This window comes from Borostomias antarcticus (assembly GCF_949987555.1).
Source record: "Borostomias antarcticus genome assembly, chromosome: 3".
NCBI lineage: Eukaryota > Metazoa > Chordata > Actinopteri > Stomiiformes > Stomiidae > Borostomias > Borostomias antarcticus.
Window position 1 is genome coordinate 31,818,921 of NC_140236.1, and position 22,302 is coordinate 31,841,222.

Here is a 22,302-nt window from a genome sequence, read left to right on the forward strand (position 1 = left end):
AGAGAAAAGGAGGAAGAGAAGAGTCGCACAGGCTGTCCTGTGAAATGAGAGGAGAGGAAGGAGGGAGGGAGGAAGGAAGGGAGAGGGTGAAGGAGATAACTTGCCAAGTGAGAATGGGGGGAGTAGGAGAGAGAGAGAGAGAGAGAGAGGTTATGGCTGATGACTCCCATTGGAGACAGAGCCCACGCACCAGCCTGTGTGTCCAGCCCCAGCATGTGGCATGTGCCTGTCAGACAGTCCCCCTGCTGGCAAGCAAGCACCCAGGTCTCCCATTCTTTGGTATCCCAAGGAGACCCCCTGGTGCAATCTTTACGCAGCTATCAATCCCCCCTCAACTCCCTGTCACAATCTATAAGCCATTTGTTAAATGTGTTTTATTCAATTGACTGTATTCATAATTCCCTAAACTCAGTCAGTTTAGCAATACGGTAAATTTACAGATTATGTCACAGAATAAATATTTGGTATATGCGTGCTACTGTATGGTTATGGGCTTTCACTCAGCTCAGATTAGCTGGGAACTGAACCGTGCTGGCAATTTCCCTGGGTAGTGAAATCAACTTTAGTCAAAACAAACTTCCGTCACTGGATTCACTTGTTCCACTACGACCCACCACCACTACTACTACTGCTACTACTACTACTACCACTACTACTACTACTGCTACCACTACTACTACTACTACCACTACTACTACTACTACTATTACTACTACTACTACTACTTCTACCACTACTACTACTACTGCTACTACTACTACTACTACCACTACTACTATTACTACTACTACCACTACTACTACTACTACTAATAATAATAATAATAATACTGCTGCTGCTACTGCTACTACTACTGGTACTACTACTACTACTGCTGCTGCTACTACTACTACTACTACTACTACTACTACTACTACTACTACTACTACTACTACTACTATTACTGCTACTACTACTACTACTACTACTGCCCTAGTTTGACACAACAGATGTAGTAGTAGTAACAACCCCCCCTCATCTCTGAATGGAAGTGAGTCCAGCAAGACCTTTCTCAGCATTGCACAGTACAAACAAAGTGTGTCTGGCTATGCGAGACTACTACTACCCCAAGTGGGAAGAAATTGAACTTAAACATGGAGGAATTAGCATCACTGATATTAAGGCACTTTGAGTGTTAACCATCATGATTAGGATTTGGTTTGGGTAAACTGATCTCAGATACCGACAATGAGGGCCCTCCAGTCACCAGACACCACATTATTATCTCCATCCCAGCCTCCCTCCCAAAGCATCCAAACACACACACACACACTGCATCATATCCGCCTCGCTGCAGAATTAAAGAGGACCTCGATGGGCCTTTTGGCTGACCAGCCTGTGTGTGTGTGTGTGTGCGTGCGTGTGTGTGCGTGTGAGAGTGTGTGGGTGTGCGTGTGTGAGAGTGTGTGTAATGGGCTGCGAGGGCCTGAAGCCACTGATTGCCGTTATCACACACATAATTTCACTGGCTAATTAAGGTGGGGTCTGTTCCAGAGAAACCAAGGACGACTGTGATCTATCTCCTGCAACGGCTCGTTCACGTATCCGTCATCTGTGCTCATCTGAGTAACATTGTGACATATCAATGACACTAATGTGTTCGTCTTTACCTTGCCCGACCTGGCAGACAGCTTTAAGACTAGATCTGACCCTGCCGTTGATCCTTACAGACAAAGTCTAATGTGCGCGAGTAAATTATTTTATGTTGTGCTTTTGTGGGGGTTGTTTCCAACTCAGTCTGGACTGTATTGCATGCTGGGAGTGGGCTTAAAGGGCTGCTACAGTTTCCTGGTTCCCAGACTCATAGTTGATACTGTATGTCCTGTCTTTCAGCAGCAATATTTACTGTGATGTCTGACAGGCCTACTGTCCACCTACTCCTCTTTCCTTTCTTTGACTGTAGAACCCCCCTCACACACACACACACACACACAGACACACACAGTCAGACGGTACTTTTGCATGCAAATCCACACTTTCTAAACACACGCTTGTACACACACACATTTGTTCACACTCACATAACCCTGAAAAGAAAACTATTCATGGGCAGTGTAATTAGTCAGACACAGATACTGCATGGACATATTTTGCTGATGGCCCAAGGACATTCCTCGATACACACACAGGCTCTCTCTAGCTTACCCTCACTCTCTCACTCACCCTGTCTCTTTCTTGCTCATACACACACCCATGCTATGTGGATTGAATGGGAGCACATGGACTTACTGACTTTATATCCTTTTACGGACACAGTGGTTAGATCAAAGTCAAGTCCTTCCATTATCCAGCTTGCTAAACATCTTTATGCTATGGGACGGCTGTAGCTCAGTTGGTAGAGCGGGTTGTTCAGTGATCGAAGGGTCAGTGGTTCGAATCCCAGCTCCAACTGTCCACATGTCGAAGTGTCCTTGAGCAAGACACCTAACCCCAAAATTGCTCCCAATGAGCAGGTTAGCACCTTGCATGACAGCTACCGCCGTGAATGAGAGGCCATTGTAAAGCGCTTTGAGTGCCGCTAAGGTGGAAAAGCGCTATATAAGTGTAGTCCATTTACCATTTACTTTTCAGCATCCCCAATAGGCCTAAAAATAAAGCTGGCTTAATCACTTCTCTTGATACGTTGAGATGAGTTTGCTCCCTCAAGGTGATTTCAGTAGGATCCTATTCAACCACTGGATGAGTACAGCCAGTAGGCTTGTAAAAAGTGTCTCGAGTTGTAATTGAATCACCCCAGACACAGAAAAGGCGGGTTATCACATGGTTTCATCTGATTTGCTCGTTAATTAATATTGCCCTTATCTGAACATCTTGTAATGGGACATATTTTTCTCTCCCAATTATGAACTTTTTTTTGTTGGAAGTCTGTTGAATTAAATCTAATTTTAGTTCACAGGGCTGTTGAAAGGAAAGGCCATCCACGCCCGCCTACCCTTCCCCTCCCTCTTGTTCCTGCTGTAGGGTGGAGATAAGCCACACAGACTCCTGCAACATCCATATATCGGGGCCCACCGTTGCTCTGATGCTGATGTAGACAATAAATAAACTGGTAGCTTTTAGTAGATGCAATCGACAAGATGTAGCTGAAGCGATGGGGGAGATAGCCAGGTCTGGCACTTTCAGACAGAGGTGAATAAAAGTGCATTGCAGTGCTTCCTGTACACCATTACACCCCAGACCCACTTCTGTTTCTCTCTCTATCTCTCTCTCATACACACACACACACGCGCACGCATGCACACACAAACACGCACACACATACATACACACACACACTGATCTCTCTCTCTGTCTCTCAATCTCTCTCACACACACACACACACAGATTTCTCTCTCTCTCAGTCTCTCAATCTCTCTCACACAAACACCACACATACACTCACCACAAACATGCACGCACACACACACACATACAAACAAACACACGGATCTCTCTCTCTCAATCTCTCTCACTCTCTCTCTCTCACACACACACACACACACACAGATTTCTCTCTCTCTCACAGTCTCTCAATCTCTCTCTCACACACACACCACACATACACTCACCACAAACATGCACGCACGCACACACACACACACACACACATACATACAAACAAACACACAGATCTCTCTCTCTTACAGCCTCTCAATCTCTCTCTCTCTCTCACACACACACACACACACACACACACACACACACACACACACACACACACACACACACACACACACACACACACACACACACATTCTCTCTATCTCTCATCCCTTTCTCTATATCTGTCAACACCAATCGGAGAGGATAGTTGTTCACAGAAGGCCAGGGGAGGCAGAGTGGCAGCTGGCTATATAGGGAGATCAGAGAGGCGAGTGGGGACTGTGCTTAGATGAGCCTTTCCAGCCACTAAATCATGCCAAACAGAACATTTTTGTATGAGTCATGGCAACATGTTCTTAGGGATGTAACGATAACCGGTATAATGATAAACCGTGATAAAATTCTATTCATTTTATTGTGCTAAAATGATCATTAAAACCGTGTTTGATTTCCGCACTTTTAAAAACTCACTGTAAATACTGTCCTGCATCAAAGTTAGCAACAGTTTCCAAGATTCATTCTTTTAATGTTTATGCAAAGAAAAAGTGCATAGTGCTGCAAATTTTATTTGTGGTTTTCAATATAAAACTAGGTGAAACTTCAGTGTCTCTATCAGTAGTTTTTGAAAATTTTCAGCACATTGTAATACCGCAATAATACCGATAACCGTGATAATTTTGATCACTGTAATCATGATGTGAAATGTTCATACCATTACATCTCTACATTTTCTCAATCCAATGTGTTATGACAGTACAATCTACCACTTAAAAAATGCATTACTACATTAATACATTTTTCAATAGGGCTTTTCCCTATTTAAAACCTATATGTTAACTACCACTACATTATTGCACAATTCAGAAATGGTTAAGGTTAGGCAGTCAATTTGAGTGGTTAGTATAAACGTACAGCACGGTGGCACAGTGTGCAGCAGTGTTCGGGTTCGATTCCCACTTGGGATGCTGAGAGCACTGGGGGACGAGTTCTCCAGGGCTGTCGGGTATCCAGATGGGGTATCTCCCGTTCCTTTCTGTGTGTGTTCTATCCGGGTTCGCAAGCGTTTCCTCCATAAGAACCCAGAAAACATGCAGAAGAACAGATGGCCCACGCTGTCCGTCCCTGTCGAAGACAGACAGGAGCACTTGGATTGGTCCCTGGGAGCGGCTCATGCACGTGCCTACAGCTGTCTGCCCTTGGGGGAAGGACAACGGGATGGGTTAAGAGCAGAAGAAGCATTTTATCTGCGACCCTAATGTGTGTGTGTGTGTGTGTGTGTGTGTTTCCTGTGTTGCTCATTACACTAGATGTGTGTTGAGTGCACTGCATGCCGTATGACCAATAAAGAATTCTTCTTCTTCTAAAGCATTAGAACAAAAAGGTTTGCCCCTTGCTAGTATGGAACCCATGGACTACAAGCATTTTCATTACTTACAGAATGTACCCAATCAAATATAACATAAACAGTTAATGCACCTGTGGAATTTCTCAATTCTACAGATGTTTAGAGTTGAGAGTGGGCTGGTGATGGATCTCCATGCTAACATAACAGGCTGCTATAATACAATATACACAAAAACAGACATAATGTTGCATTATGATGATGGTAACAGTTACAAATTCCTTACGAATACTTCCATCACTACAAATCATAACGATGAGAGCCATTACACATGTACTACTTATAGTAAGAGTGTTTTTTTTGGTGGCTAACGACTCTAATCGGAGGCTGTTGAGGAATTTACATCCAAACACCTTAAACCTTTGTTCTCTCTCTCCTTTTGTAATTCATCACATAGCTGTGCTGTCTACAACAGAATAACCATCCTTTGTCCCCAATTGCCGCCTTTTTCTCATGTCACATGTCTGTACTCTTGGCCACGCCTGCCATTTCATATGACGTACAATGGAGTAGCCAATCACATCCTGGAAGCACCGTACCTGTGTTTTGACTGCATATAAGGCACAGCAAAGCCCAGAGCCGGCACTTGTCTGGATCAACCACTCTGCTGCGTTGTCCAGAAAGTCCTTGCGCTCGTATGTTTTCACAATAAACCAGACTTAACCTTTTGAGCGAATCTTGGTAAATCCTTTTTACTAGAACAGTAATTTCCATTACAAGGCCCAGATGTTTTCTTGCAGGTGGGACATGTGGGATTAGAGTTTGCAGTTGCTGTGCATCTTTTGCCCTTTGCTGACCGATGGCCAAGATTTCATTTCATTTCATTTCAAACCTTTATTTCAACTCGTTAGACACTGAGGTTTCCCTCATTTGCGGTGTCGGCGAGCTAACACAATCATACACAATCATAAACAAACAATAATAAAGAACAACAGATCAATGTACAGTGTTACAGATAAAATCATTAAAAACAATTGCAGGATGAAATGCAAAGGCTAAGGGCCATAGATTTAAAGTCTGTCATAGTAGGAAGCACCTCAAGCTTTAAAGTCTGTTGGAGGGCGTTTCACGTACAGGGAGCGTCGTAAGCAAAGGCAGTCTGACCAAGTCCAATGTTCACACAAGGAACCTTAAAAACAAGTCGATCATTCGTTCGGGTCCGATATGTGCCTACGCTCCAGTCTAACAGCGACGACATGTACAGTGGCCATATAGGATCTTTCTGACAGGACCAAGGCAAGGTCGTTTATGTGGGATGATCATGGCCTTGTGCTCTTGCAGGTGGCCTTGGCAAGAATTTCTTGCCAAGGCCAACTGATGTGCGAGGCATGCACACGCACACACACACACAACCCCCCCCTCCTCCCGACCCAATCCTGAATTCTGCGGGTAAAGTCTCACTTATCATGCCAAACAAACCTGGCATTTGGTTCGATTGATAGCCTGTTTGTCACCGCTAATTGGTTTGTAAACATTTGAGCAGCCATGCATTTACCGATGCTAACTGTCAACATATTTAACAATTTCAAACAATGCCTACCCTCCCTCCTTTCCCCCTCCTGTCTCCTTGTCCGCAGGCCTGGCTCTTTAATGTATTTAATCGGCCGACTTTTATTTTTAATTGGATTTCATTATGTATAATTTATATAGTTTCAGCTGAGGGATTTTTAAATACCATGCTAATTTGAATGGCGTGACCAGGGCCTGCTGGATGATTGAGAGGGTGTTCTTTGAGTTGATCAGTCAATTAGGGAGCGAGATGACAGACTGGTCTTCTTTGAACAGCTTCCTTGTGAGCTCCTCTAAGAGGTACAGGTTCATGTCAATTGTCCATTGCGACACGCAGTGTGCAGCTTTCGATATTTAAAGCATTGCGAGATGCACAGAGATGTTACAAAATCGTGAAGAACACGTGACTGGCAGAGAGGTGCATTTCATTCACAGTAAAATGTCTGATTTGCATATCTTTGTTTAAATTGGAGGAAATGTGTGGTCTTGACTGAGAAGAGCACCTCACAGTTGACAGGAAGACCATACAAATGACATTCCATATTCCGACTGGCACACCAAACATCTTACTACTCTGTTTAAATTACAATATTCAATCTTATGCAATAATATTCCGGTAACACTTCATATAATAACTATACTTTATAAGCCTTTATAAACCATTTGTAGAAAATTAAACAAACTATTAAGAAAAGGTTTATAAACAGTCAGTAAACGAGGAGTAAATAGCCTATACACACAGATTCACTGTATGAGGTTGATGGGAATCAATCCCATAACTCAGTGGAGCCTGACAACTGAACCTCATCACATTTCCTATATCAGTGCCTCACTATATGGAGGTTTGATGTCAACCACTGTTTCACTCCGGCCCTTTTACTTGCCTCCGCAGTTGTTTTTTTTACTATTGTTTACATTCACCCTCGTGCTAATGCGTCAGCTGCTACCCAGCTGATTGCTGACGTTACGCACCGTCTTGACGCAATCAACCCGGAGGCTCCGAAATTCGTCCTCGGTGATTTTAATCATTGTCGTTTGAACACTACTTTGAGGACATATGAACAGTATGTGACCTGTGCCACCACACAGAGGAACTCCATCATAGACCTGTGTTATGGCTCAGTGAGCAGTGCTTACAGATCGCTACCACTACCTTCTCTGGGATCTTCCTACCATAATAGCGTGTATCTGATGCCCATGTACACACCCTCTTTCAGGCGGCTTCAACAAAAAGAAACTGGCCTATTGCACGGGTAATCCCCTAGAGAAAAAGGCTGCTTCTAGAGAAGTTCACATTGCAATTAAGAAGGCCAAACAAAGGTATAAGGACAAGATAGAAGCTCAATATAGCAGTGGAGACCTCAGAGCCGCATGGCAAGGTATAAAGAATATGGCTTCCATTAACACAAACACTAACACTGGTATTAATCAATCCATTACTATTAAAGGAGTAAACAGCACTGACTTGCCAAGCATTTTTAATTCCTTCTTCTCCCGCTTTGAAAGGTCTGACTTTTTAGAGAATATCTCTGTATGTAAGGATTCTCTGGAACCCCAAAATGAAATGGTAATTTCCCAGGATTGGGTCACAGCATCATTCAAGAAGGTTAAGCCAGGGAAAGCTGCTGGTCCTGACTCTATATGCGGGCGCACCCTGCATCACTGTGCTGATCAGCTGAGTTAGGTGTTTTCTAGACTCTTCCATCATACCTATCCCTAAGTCAAAAGACTCAAAAGAACTGAAGGACTAATGAAAGTTTTTGAAAAGTTTCTCAAGAATACGACTGTCTTTTATAGAGGGTAAATTAGATCGGTTCTGAAATGGAGGGCAAGGTGTGCTTGTTCCAGCGCGACGCTCTCCACAGTGCTGAAGTGGGGGAAAACAGGTGCCTACCACCATATTGCGGGCTCCCGTGGCAGGCCCGCGACATCCCACCGGCGGGGGAATGCCACACACACACCCCCCCCCTCGGACCCAAGCTGGGGTCTCTGTAGAGAGCCCAGTAGGACGCCGCCCTCCTGGAGAGGGCGTCCGCATTGGCATGGTCTCTGCCAGGCCGGTGCTAGACTTAGAAGTGAAACTCCTGCAGGCTGAGGAACCATCGGGTTGTACGGGCGTTAGTGTCTCTTGCCGCGCTAAGCCAGTGGAGGGGAGCATGGTCCGTTATCAGCGTAAAGCGCCTACCTAGGAGGTAATACCTCAACTGCTGAAGGGCCCATTTAATGGCAAGCGCCTCCTTCTCTATGGTAGAATAGTTATTCGCGTGGGGAAGGAGCTTTCTACTCACGTACACCACCGGGTGCTCCTCACCCCGCTTTTCTTGCGACAGTATGGCGCCCAGCCCCACCTCCGATGCGTCGGTGTGGACCACGAAGGGCAAGGCGAAGTCTGGGGCGGCCAGCACCGGCTCCTGGCACAGGGCCTGTTTCAGGGACGTGAAGGCCACCTCTGCCTCGGGGCTCGAGGTGACCTTATCCGGCAGGCACTTCCGGGTGAGACTGTGCAAGGGTGCGGCCAGGGAGGCAAAACCAGGGATGAACCATTGATAATACCCAACCAGGCCTAGGAAGGATTTTACCTCTTTCTTGGATGAGGGGCGGGTCCAGGAGGCAACGGCGTCAACTTTTTCCTGCTGTGGCCGGACGCACCCCCTTCCGATCCGGTACCCCAGGTACATGGCCTCCTCCAACCCGAGACGACACTTCTTGGGGTTGGCCTTCAGGCCTGCCTGGACAAGGGCCTGGAAGACGGCTCGCAGGTGCAAGAGGTGCGTCTCCCAATCGGGGCTGTGGATGACAATATCATCGAGGTATGCAGATGCATACTCACGGTGGGGCCCTAGCACCAGGCGGTCTATCAGCTCATCCAGCCGCGGCATGGGGTAGGCGTCGAAGGTGGAGATCTCGTTGAGTCTGCGGAAGTCATTGCAGAAACGTCATGTCCCGGTGGGCTTGGGCACCAGGACAATGGGACTGGACCAGGGGCTCCGGGACTCCTCTATCACTCCGAGCTCCAGCATGTCCTGCACCTCCTTCTGGATGGCCTCACGCCGGGCCTCCGGGATGCGGCCAGGGGGAGTGTGGATGTCATGCTCGATAAGACCCGTCCGTCCGCCTGGGCCGCTCGGAGAAGAGGCCCTGGTGTTGGAGGAGTAACTCGTGCAAATCCTGGGCTTGGGTGGGCCCCAGCTGCTCCCCCATGGGTACGTCTGGGAGATTGGCAGATTTCTCTTCTGCTTTTAAGAAAATGCAGCCCCACATTTTAATTGAGAGGCTTGACTCTTATTTCAATCTCCCACACCAGCTTCTCATGCTGATTTTTAATTTTCTCACTGAGATCGTCCAGCAGGTCTTTGTCAATGGACAGATGTCCAATATGTCTATCTCTAAAACTGGTTCCCCCCAAGGTTGCGTGTTGTCTCCCCTCTTATTTATTATGTATACGGACAGCTGCAGATCTCTTCATGACCACAGGCATCTGGTTACGTTTTCAGACGACACCGTCCTTGTATCCCTACTGCAGAGCTCCGAGACTGATCATGGACCTGGACTTCACGACTTTGTGAAATGGTTTGATGATAATTACCCGGACCTCAATGTCTCCAAAAGTAAAGATATGATAATTGACTTCAGACATAACTCCGATCATCAAGCCAGTGTTATTCACGACGAGGATGTCCAGATTGTTGAATATCTGGGAACTGTGTTTGATTGTAAATTGAAGTTCAACACACATACAGTCATTGTTAAAAAAGGTCAGCAGAGGATCTACTTGTTGAGAAAGCTGAACTCTTTTAATGTTAGTGAGAAGATCCTGAGTACTTTTTATGGTTATTTTATTGAAAGCCTCTTAACATTTTATTTTATCTGTGGGTTCAGTGGTCTATCCATTAAATATAAGAACAGCCTACAGAATATAGTCAGAGTGTGCTCCAAAATAACTGGAGTCAAACAGAGGGACCTGTGTTCTCTCTGGGAGGACCAGGTGGTCAAGAAGGCGAAGAGGATCATTAACCAACCTCTCCATGCTCTGTCTCAGCAGTTACCTTCTGGCCGCCGTTATCATGTTCCTTTGAGTAAGACCAACCGTCACTCTAAATCTTTTATCCCCTCGGCTATCAGACTTCTTAATTCAGACAGTAATCACTTCAAGTAGCCTATACACTGTCCTTGACAGAACAATCAGAGATCTTTTTAACTGACTTAAATGTTCCCGACAATAACATTGTTGTTTGTTTTACTGGACTGTGTATAGCATGGAATAATATTGTTGTTGTATAGGTATAGGTATAGGTACTGCATTTGTAACGCGCTCCCCATCCAGTTGTTACACTGGCCCGGAGCTCCATTCACACACCAATGGCGGCAGCTGCCATGCAAGGCGCTTGCCTGCTCATTTTGAGCAATTTGGGGTTCAGTGTCTTGCCCGAGGACACTTCGACAGGTAGTATGTTGTATGTTGTTGTTGTTCAATATGTTTTTGTAACTTGAGCAAGCTACAAATGAATTACCCCATGTGGGATCAATAAAGTTGTCTGAATCTGAATCTGAAACATTAATCATATATTAATTAAATAATTAACTTCAGGGGAACTAACTTAAAGTACCTACTGTAAGTCATAAAGAATAAACTTAACGGAAACTAACTTAAATGATCAAGGCCAAAAAGAGAAATGGCACCGTACCCACCATACTTTTTAAATGAGGTGAACATGCTATTATTTTGTTCCCCTTAAAAAAAGGTTATATCAACTTGATCACAAGCAGTCATTTTCAAATGCACACAATAGCTGAGATAATGTAGAAGAGTGTGCAATATGATTGGTGTTCATAAGCCATGGCCATACAGTACAGTAAGCGAGAATATCTCTACTGTAGTTAATTCTACCTTTGTATTTAAATATATGACTGGATCATTAAAGTGAGCTTCCGTGCCAGCGTCCATACATGACAATGCCATTTCTCTGTCACACGGTAATCTGATTTCTGTGGAGTGGATGATCATCTTACTTTCAATGGAATTTGAATCAACTGAAAACCGGCATAATAGACAGAGCAATAGTAATAGTAATAGAAAGGATTAAAGCCAATCCTGTATTTTTTTTTCTTAAACCTTAGATTATTGATGGGAATAATACCCAGGTTTTAAAGGGACACGGTCTCGCTTTTTTTCAGTTGATATTATTTGGATTAAGTGCTTAAATTCTGTGTGTAGGCCTTTTTGTTAAAATCACTGTCAGTGTACTGTAGCTATTTCCCTACATGGAAGATGGAGTTACGGAAATTGCAGTAAAACTTCAAAGGGTAAACATGTCCAGTGATGTCATCGGATGTGTTTGCCCTTTGAGGTTTTTCTGTGATTCCGTCTTCCGAGAAAAAAAGGCCTACACAGAGGATTAAACATTTAATCCATATATCAACTGAAACAAGTGTGACGGTGCCGCTTTAATAGGTTTTCATAAACATTAATGGATTTAACTCTCACACGATTCTAGTCCATTGATATGAATGATAAGATTATTTATTTGTATCTAGTGTGTGCTGCCCCAGTCTAGGAAATGTGATACTAGATATAAGAGCTATGACAATTAAAGCAAACCTTCTAAAAGTTTTCAGAAGTAAATGTGAAAACCTTAAAAAAGTGTGGTCTTGTCATTGCCATGTCCAGATACAGACAAACCTCTTTTTTATTACATATTCTCCCCTTTGATATGAAATATACCATGTCCCATTAAAAGATTTCCATTTCCTCTACTGATTCATGAGCTAAATTAATTGTGAGCCAGGGATGCCAAACTGAGTGACAGTGGCAGAGGCATTCCCTATGGAGTTCAGATCCTATGAAATAGACACAATTCATGTGTGCTTTCAACTGTGCACTCTGTCCATGGATAGAGGGAAAGAGAGAGAGAGAGAGAGAGAGAGAGATGAGAGACAGAGCATGGACGAAAGTGCCATGGATGACAGTATAGGGAGATGAACAAAAAATGAACAGTGTATGGGGACCTCTAGCCTTCCTCTCCAGAGAGAAGGGGATGCTCTAGAAATATCTTGCCAGCACTCAGCTGGGGAGTTCCAGCCAGTAGTGGAAGAAATGTTTGTTGTTGTGCTCTTTGGCTCGACACACAGCAGCCTGGGCACTGTCAGTGTCAGTGGCTGGGGGGCTGGACTGGACTGGCCGTATTGGAACACTTTGATCAATAGGGGCTGTATTCCCTCTGAAATGGGCCTTGCTGGTACATTGTAGCTGTGATCTGGTGGTGCTAGATGGATGAGAGAAGGGACCTTGGTACAAATGAGATGGAATGGGATGAGGGCTCTGGATAAATGGGTGCTGGAATGCTTTCTGAACAGTGCATAATGGCTTACAAGCGTGATTTGGAAGGACGTTGCACAATGCAGAGTCTCTGTGCTGTGGGTAGCAATAGCTCGGGGTATAGGAGTAAGCATTGTACTCTAGATATTGAGTGTTTTGGCAATGGATGTTGCCGGATGCATGCTAGAGAGAAGCCTTGCAGAGCAGGAAAGGTACTCATAGACAATGCAGAAAACAATACAGGGTTCCCAAGGCTATGAGAGAGGACCTTGGAGCCATAGCCTACAGATCCAGCCCAAGAGCCAAACACATCATTTCCTGTTCCTTCCTTCCTTCCTCCTTTTCAGGTTGAATGGAAGGTCTACATTGTCACGCGGTAATAGCATCCCAAAGGGAACGTGAGAGATACATTATGAGGAGAGTGAGTGCACCCAGTATCCACCAACATCCATCCATCCTGCTTCCAGGAACAGGCTTCCTGACTCCACTCTTCAGCCTTGAAGGCACCCATGCAGGTGTGGCTAACAGCTCTGTGCTCTCAGCTGGCCTGATCATGGTATAAGTACAGTAGCAGGAGAAAAACAAACCAGAGACCCACTCAGGCATCCTGACACCTGTGGTTTGACCTCTCTAGCTATGTGGTGGCACTTGCTCCAATAGAAAACAACCAGAGGTCTCAGCCTCTTGGTATTCCAGATCAGAATGGTGCTGCCTGGAGGGTGCAGACCTCTACAGACGTTGTTTTCCGGATCACCAGGTAAGAGTGTGTATTGTATGTTGCTTCATGTAAAATGTAACATTGTGTTCAATCTTAAGACTTGTACGGACCACACTGAGAAGGAGAAGGGCATGGGTTGAAATGTGCCATAGAAGAAAATAATTGTGGCTCCCATAGTGCAGGTGTGTATGTGTGTGTGTGTGTGTGTGTGCGTGCGTGCGTGCCGTGTGTGTGTACGCTCAAGAGTCTGAGTGTGTTTATCTATGTCTACTGCTAGATGTCCTCAACTGTTTTTGACCTGTAAACCAGACTTTGTTTCCTGTAGTATATAGATTGTATGTAGATTGCTGCCTATAACACCAAGCTGACACCCAGCTCAATTTGATCCACTCTCCAGGTAATTGGATGCATTAGAGGGAGAGAGAAGGAGAGAGAGGGGAGCTCATGGTGCTGTTTTGCGTGCTGTTTAACGTGAGCAGCAGGGGTGAAAGTAGGCCGGTACGGTCCGGTTCGCCGTACCGCTAAAAGATTTAGAGCCAGTACGGAGTTTTTGTTTTTTGTTTTGTTTTTTAGGGGACGCAACATCTGCCTGTCACGCAAAACAGGCCCTTTATCCACACCATTTTCAAGCGCATTTCTCCTAAATCAATGTAAATTTGAGCTACATTAAAATCTCTGTGGTATTCCATCAACAGAATGTGTCCCGTGTTGAGGCGCATTTTTCTAACTCGCATTTCCCATCAGTAGGCTACATTCGCTTGTCGTACTATGTTGCACGGCAGTCTGCATTGTAGACTCGAGTGCTGTGGATTTTGGCAGACAGCAGTGAGCAGTCGCTTTCGCACAAAAAAAATAAAAAAATAAGTAATAAGTTGTGGTGTTTCACGATCAACAACCTAAATCATGAATGACACAATCGTGCGAGCTCAGTCGAGTGCTTGATGCTCCTGCAAACACATGCTCGGAAGGGTGTGTGATTGGACGTTGGTTGCCTAGGCACTGGGTAGCGCGCCAGCCGTTAACCCTCTGAGGGAAAGGAGGGAACATTAAAAACGTCAGATGCTTGTTGAATGTTATGAAAAGGCAAAATGCAAAGAAAAATGTAACTAATGTTTAAGAGAAAAGAGAGATATGCAGAAGCTGGTGATACTGTTGTTAAAAGTAGGAGAATTTCAGAGCAAGTTGAGGCAGTCCCGTCTCCAAGGGCAGACATTTGGGGGCCAGGCCCGCACACTGAATCAGCTGGGCCTGCCCTGAACGAAACGCGAAAGACGTACTAATGCCGCGTTCCAGGCAACTCGTAACCTGTGTTTTTCCAACCTTCTACATGTGAAAATGCACTGGAATGGCAGTCAAACCCGTAACTTCCCACCCATGAACTCGTACCAGATCGATGTACTCCCAGTTGGCTTTCTGACGTCACACAGCCCTCTAAACAAGATGGCAGCCCACATGGGTACGGCGACAAAGATAACTTTAGGGCAACGTAAAGTACATTTGTACGTTGTAATCAAAATAATACAAACGATTATACACTACAATCTGCAATGTGTATGTAATGATGCCCAAATATGTTGACGACACGAGATAGCTAGTGCTAGCTAGCTAACGTTAAGGTAAACCTGAACTTGACCATGCAAATGGCGAAATGTCGATGATGTCAATAAATACAATTATGTAACGTTTAGCTTGCCAGCTCTGACAGTGTGCCAGATCTCAAGCTTTTGCCATATTGGCTTGTTTACATTTATCCAGAATTCCACGCACTCAGACAGTTTGCCTGGAACGCTATGAAGTCGTGAGTCGTGACTTGAAGTCGTAACTTATGGGCTCAAAATCCTATCTGGAACGCGGCATAAATCTCTGTGATGACGGAATGACCCCGGGCTATTCTGCATCTGATTGGCTTACCCTGATATACTTTAACCAATCAAATTCCTCATGCTTAAAACCTGACCAATCTCAACCATGGAAGGCACCATATTAGCCAATCCCAGGCAGAGTTAGGCAGGTCATTCATTCCGTGCCACGCGGCCATTTTTGGTAATGTTAAAGCCATACTAGTGCAAAAACTTGTATACTTGCATAAATGGGATGAATTATTAATGGATGTCAGAAGATTCAGAAGTAGTGGCGATTGCTCCTATAAGCCAGGGTAAGCTTGGCTTACCCATACAAATCCAAATAAAACTTGATTTGTGCGCTTTCTTTCAGTGAAAGAAGGCACGGAAATCAACTTTCCGACTGTTTGACTTAAATGCGTCTTGTGTTCTGCCATATCGCTTAATGTTCATCCGTGTTTAGCGTTTTGGTAGTGCTCCGTTGCCCCCTACAGTCCTCATGAAAATACAGTCCACATTACGGTCCGTTGACACCGGTCTTACTAGCTCGTTATTCATTTAACATTGTAGGCCAGGTAAAATGATGCAACAACTTGGCATGACTGTCCTGTCATTCACATCACCTATTGGTCAATCACGTTACCCACTTTAGCTATCTAGCTACTGGCAGCATCAATGAACATTGAAAACAGAGATCTTGAGTATTTGTTGAAAGTTGATTCCAAAATGAAGTGGATTAAATGAGTTTGGGTTACGATATAAGGTAGGTCTTTTGTGATTAATTACCAGTTGTTATGGCTGTGCGTTTTGCTTCCGATGCTGTGAAACCTCCCATCAGGGCATGGTTTGAAAGTGCAACCCCCAAAATATTGTGTGCACTGCGCGCGCGCTTCGCTGGTCCTGAGTTACCCGGTTCTAGGACCCACCAGACGCCAGGGCTTAGTTGTCTTGATAAAAACATTTTAGTAATTACAATAGTTTTTAACGTGTTTTAACTTTACCAAGACAATTATCCACCCAGGGTTTAGGTTCTCAGGTCACCCCACCTATCTGGAGAGGAGAGTTGGCTGGTTAAGTGACTTGTCAAATAAGGCTGAAGATGCTAGTTTCATAAGCTGCAATTTTCTTTTGGGGAAAACTTGTTTATTTGTTTGCACAACAGGGATGCCCTTTTGCATGTACTTTTAATCACTTATGATGGACTTGATACGTTTAGTGTTATTTTTATTTAAAAAGGTTTTACAAAAATGTTTTTGCATATTCTCCATATAACAGCAATCAACTTATTTTGACAGTTTTGATGAATTCAGAGCAGTGAGGAGACATTCCAAAGATATGGTAATGGTAAGGTAGGTAGGTAGGTAGATAGACAGAGGGATAGATATAGACTCATGTCAAAAACACACAGAGGTAGGTGTCGGTGAGAACTTAGAATAACAATGAGTAATGAGATATCCCTCTAAATCTGTCTGAAAAACGACTTAAAACGGGCTTATAACACCCAAACAATTTGTGTGTGCCCCCCCTAACATATTGAATGCCCCCCCTGGCATTTCATTCTGGAAACGGGTCTGAGTTGAGGACCAGAGGGAGGGCTCTAAGGTGCGACCATTTTACTCGCATTTGCGACTAAAAATAGTTTTATGCGATCAGAAAAAATCATTTAGGAGCACACTGTGCGAGTAGCCTACTGTTTTCAACTATTTCACTCACATTTTTTGCATAAAATAAATCCATGCAAATTGGATCAAACTAGAGTAAAAGTTTTGCGCACCCGTATACAAAACTACAAGTCCCACAACTTATTTTATTTTTTATTACAAGTCCCACGACTGCAACCTGCAACCTGCAGAACTCTCGTAATGACGCGCGATGACAGCTCAGCTGCCCTCATTCAAAAACGACTGTGCAGCCCAATGCCCCTGCCAGTAACGTTAACAAAATGAAGAAAATGAAGCCCATTCAATCGTATTTTGCCCGGCAATTTTATTTAATTTTTTCCTGAAATGCGTGTCATAACGATCCGATGACATGTTCCTTTACATCTACATTAAACTAAGCTTTTCCACGGATTTTACAAATTTTTAATGATTATTTGCGAAGATATTTGGCTTTCTTCCCACGTTTTTTCACGGCACCGGCAGCTATGTTTCATATACCTGCCTAAGTTCGCAAAGCATTGTGTGAATTTTCATCTACCCCTCGGTTTCAAGTCAGCATCTGAAAACCCTCGTTTTGGAGGGCTGTTTGAACTCACTCACTCACTCACTCACTCACTTACTTACTTACTTACTTAGTTACTTACTCACTTACTTACTTACTTACTTACTTACTTACTTACGTACTTACTTACTTACTCACTTACGTACTTACTTACTTACTTACTATTGATCATCCAGGCCAAAACATACAGTAGAAAGAGCCTATGCATGCACAAGTCCATCTATACAGTACAAAAACACCATCTATAAATTACAACAACAACAACAACAAAAAACATGATAGGCTTAGGTCTTCATTGAGACTAGAGGGCTCACATGTGTTAAGTGTGGGGATCCAATATGCATAGCTGCACAGTCACTTTGTTATTATAATTCTTTTTTTACGACATCACCACCTCACTCGGATATGGAGAGTTTTTCAATACCTAAGAGCTTCAAAGATGCTGGGGAGCCATGATCAGCTTGGGTATAAAGCCATCTGAATGGCATAATCTAGTTTTTTGTGCGTATAGCTGGTTTGTGTTCAGAGATTCACATTTTCAGTGGTTGTAAAGGCTGGTGCACAAGGACAGGTCTGTATTTTCATCAACTTGTGTAAGGTTGTAGTGTTTGAATGAGGAGAAGGAAACCTGCTATACTAAGGACATCACCCCCCCCCCCACCCCGTGTCAGCTGTGGATTGCCTCTCTCTCTCCCTCCTATCTTCTTACCAGGTCCAGTGGAAGCCCCACTGTCACCAGCAGACCACCCTGAGTCCAATAGATACCCCTGTGTCTGCTGTGGATGTCGTAGCATTTAGTTAACACACACACACGTACACACAGACATACATCAGCCCACTTCCGGCTTTAGGCCTGGGCCATGGCAAACACACACCAGTATTTGCCATGTCTCTCCTATGATGTTTTTAGCCTCTCTTACTCTGAAAATGTAATTTTATGTAATGTATTTGCTTTATAAACCTGCAACGCAATGTTCTTAGCCGGTAGACAAACATACTCCAGGAGCTTGCTCGATCGCCTTGTTGAGAGGGGTCAGGGAAGAATTTTTACAGCTCACTTATCTGGCCCCCGGGTGATTACTGTTTTTTTGCTTCCCTCTGGAATATGTAGAGAGTGGGTCGGATGCCCACCTCCCTTGTTCTCTGTAAAGTGCATTGTGTTGCCTCTGGGTATGAAATGCGCTATACAAATAAAGCTTTGATTGATTGATTGATTGATTGATTGATTGATTGATCGTCATACAACAATTGTGTTAACATACATTTTTTGTTCAGTGATCTGAGATTCATATGGAATGTTACAGTTACAGTAAATATATTGTGTATCATTGTTCATGGATTGTTTGCCTTTGTGAACATGAGGGCCACTGCATTGAAACATGTACAGAATCTTAGGTATGTTCCAGGAAACAACTTTCATAATGAAACCCAATGAGTTGGAGTCAACTTTCCCAACCAGAGGCAAATCCACAAACCTTTGCTGGAAGTAAATAGACTGAGGCACATACTCCTTCATCTCTAATTGTAATCATCTCTATTAATTGCAGCTGTGTAGAGCTGTATTTTGGTGCAATGAGTGATTATGTCGTAACTGGGTCTACCCCGTGGTGCACCAGCCATTGCTAATCTTTCACCATCTTATTATCATGAGGGGCTGTATTGTCTCTAATGACTTTGCATGTCGCCTATTTCCTAAGAAGCTTGAGATAAAATAAATAAATAAATAAAACAAGAGCACAAAATGATGTACAGTAAATAATATTATCACTCACTGCATGGCTATAGACTTTACTTTGAACAGAGAGCCTGATTCACTCTTTGTAGTTGCACTCTTTTGTGAGATATGAGAACAGCACTAATGAGAACGCACACACTTGACTAACTGAGTAAGCCTGACTTTTGCAATGAGTAAAACCTGGAAACTCTTCAAATCTGGAACATGGACTGAAGTTAAAAAAAAAAAAAAAAAAAGATTTCTGGGTTTTACTGTGTGGAAATCAGGCTTACTCAGTTAGCCAGCTTTGTGGAATACCCCCCAGATGTACTTCCTTACAGAGGGGCTTATCACATGCAGGATTAGTTTCTCTGGAACAGTAGTTGCTCTACTTTGAAAGGGTATGTGTGTATTATGGTTGTTAAGACCTAACCAGTGTATTAAGGCAAACATTTGGTTAGAAAATACGCAGTATGTGGGGGAGTTTGGCCGGAGCTGGTGCGGTTCTGCAGTCGCTTTACCGCACTGTTGTGACGAAAAGAGAGCTGAGCCAAAAGGCAAAGCTCTCGATCTACCGGTCTATCTTTGTTCCCACCCTCACCTATGGTCATGAAGGATGGGTCATGACCGAAAGAACGAGATCACGGATACAAGTGGCCAAAATTAGTTTGCTCCGGAGGGTGGCTGGGGTCTCCCTGAGAGATCGGGTGAGAAGTTCAGTCATCCGGGAGAGACTTGGAGTAGAGCCGCTGCTCCTTTGTGTCGAAAGGAGCCAGTTGAGGTGGTTCGGGCATCTAGTGAGGATGCCTCCTGGGCGCCTCCCTAGGGAGGTGTTCCAGGCGTGTCCGGCTGGGAGGAGGCCGCGGGGTAGACCCAGGACTAGGTGGCGGGACTACATCTCCGCACTGGCCTGGGAGCGGCTAAAGATTCCCCAGGCAGAGCTGGTTGATGCTGCTAGGGAAAGGGATGTCTGGGGCCCCCTGCTGGAACTGCTGCCTCCGCGACCCGACCCCAGATTAGCGGATAAGATGGATAGATGGATGGCAGTATGTGATTCATGTGTTGTTTGGAAAATATTTGGCGTGAAGTGATATCTTGTGTTGTGTGAGTCGTATGGTCCCCCTACATGGTTAGAACTCGCCTGCGGATAATACATAATAATAATAATTATTATGATAATACAATCACTTATGCCATCATTGACGACACAGTAACATATGCCCATAGATGTAGCTAGCATTTCCAAACAACAGCCAAAGTGTGGCTGTCAAACTTTTTAAAGTTGTCCTCTTATTTCTCTCATCCTCAGGCTTGCGAGGCTTACTAACTCTCTTGGCTGCGCCCACAGTGTGACTGCGGTGCGAAAGGCCAAAGCTGTCGATTTCCAGAGAAATGGACTCCATCAAAGGCTCTAATTTATGATTCGCTATCACACCAATTAGCACCCTGGAGATAGGCTGAGTCCCCTACAGGTGGCCAGGGTAGGCTGAGTCCCCTACAGGTGGCCAGGGTAGGCTGAGTCCCCTACAGGTGGCCAGGGTAGGCTGAGTCCCCTACAGGTGGCCAGGGTAGGCTGAGTCCCCTACAGGTGGCCAGGGTAGGCTGAGTCCCCTACAGGTGGCCAGGGTAGGCTGAGTCCCCTACAGGTGGCCAGGGTAGGCTGAGTCCCCTACAGGTGGCCAGGGATAGGCTGAGTCTCCTACAGGTGGCCAGGGTTGGCTGAGTCCCCTACAGGTGGCCAGGGTAGGCTGAGTCCCGTACAGGTGGCCAGGGTAGGCTGAGTCCCCTACAGGTGGCCAGGGTAGGCTGAGTCCCCTACAGGTGGCCAGGGATAGGCTGAGTCTCCTACAGGTGGCCAGGGTTGGCTGAGTCCCCTACAGGTGGCCAGGGTAGGCTGAGTCCCCTACAGGTGGCCAGGGATAAGCTGAGTCCCCTACAGGTGGCCAGGGATAGGCTGAGTCCCCTACAGGTGGGAGGCGGGGTCAGCACATCTATAGAAGTGTGCTAGGCAATTGCCTAGAGCGGCACTTTGGCAAGGACGGTAGAAAGTGACCAAACTAAAAGTGACAACTATTAATATATATATATATATATATATATATATATATATATATATATATATATATATATATATATATATGTATCTATGTATCTATGTATATATATATATATATATATACACTGCACTTGCCACCTACCTCCCTCCCCCACCTCTCACCAGCCACGACTGACAACAGTGAAAAATGGAAGCAATAGCCTACTACTATATGTCTAAACGACCACAGTTATCTGGCTGCCAATATAAAAAGAGGTGACTGTTGAAGGACCAAGCACACCCATTGTTAAAATATACCGACCCTGTTTCAGTTGCAGCCTAACAGGAGAACGGTTTGTCAAAGTTGACAGTGAAATGTATACCTCCACAGTACAATGAAACAGGACAGACTTATGGACTGGCAACGATCTCCATAGAACATAAACTGAGAATCGCAATAGACATGCACAGAGAATCGAAATAGGCCTAGAGGATGCAGTTCAGACCTTTGCAATGAAGGCCCGCCATTTACACTTTACATTACATTACAGTCATTTAGCCAGTGGCGTCTGGTGGGTCCCAGAACCGGGTAAGCCAGGACCAACGAAGCACGCACGCGCAGCGCGCACAATTTTTTTGGGGGTGCGCTTTCAAAGCATGCCCAGTTGATGGGCGGTTTCACAGCACCAGAAGGGCGCTGAGCAGTGGCATTTTTATATGTAAAAAACATACAGGAAAACTACAGTAACCTAGGCTACTGATGTTTTTTAACACGTCAAAAAAAGGCCAATAATTTGAGAGCGAGCGAATAAGAGGAGAATATTTAGGCTGAAACAACCAAGCTTTTAGGGACACACTAAATAAACTACAGAGCCATTACAGTATATGACAACAAGCACCACGAAAAGGAATGACAGGACGA